Below are 642 nucleotides of genomic sequence, written 5' to 3'. Positions count from 1 at the left end.
CCTAGGCCCAGGCTTCCAGGGCCCAGGCCCAGGGCCCAGGGCCCAGGGCCTAGGCCCAGGGCCTAGGGCCTAGGCCCAGGGCCCAGGCCCAGGGCCCAGGGCCCAGGCCTGTAGGCCCAGGGCCTAGGCTTTAGGTAGGCTCAGGCTCAGGGCCTCAGGCTCAGGCCTCAGGCCCAGGCTCAGGGCCCAGGGCCCAGGGCTCAGGCCTAGGCTCAGTGGCCTAGGCTCAGGCTCAGCGGCCTAGGCTCAGGGCCTGCAGGCTCAGGGCCTAGGGCTCAGGGCCCAGGGCCTGTGTGGCCTCAGGGCCTAGGCCTTAGGCCTAGGGCCCTAGGCCTAGGCCTGCGGCTCAGTGGCTCAGCCTGTGGCCCAGGGCTCAGGCTCAGGGCTCAGGCTCGGGTGGCTCCAGGTGGCCCAGGCTCAGTGGCCTAGGGCCTTTGGGGGCTCAGGGCCCAGGGCCTAGGGCTCAGGCTCAGGCTCAGGGCCCAGGGCCTAGGCCTTAGTGGCCCAGGCTCAGGGCCCAGGGCCTGGGGTGGCCCAGGCCCAGCCCAGGGCCTGGGTTTAGGCTCAGGCTCAGGCTCAGTGGCCTCAGGGCCCAGGCCCAGGCCCAGGCTCAGGGCTCAGGGCCTAGGCCTAGGCCTAGGC

The sequence above is a fragment of the Lolium perenne genome, chromosome 7, assembly GCF_019359855.2.
Source record: "Lolium perenne isolate Kyuss_39 chromosome 7, Kyuss_2.0, whole genome shotgun sequence".
In the NCBI taxonomy this organism is placed as follows: Eukaryota; Viridiplantae; Streptophyta; class Magnoliopsida; order Poales; family Poaceae; genus Lolium; species Lolium perenne.
The sequence above is the reverse complement of the archived record's forward strand: the minus strand, read 5'-3'. Positions refer to the sequence as shown.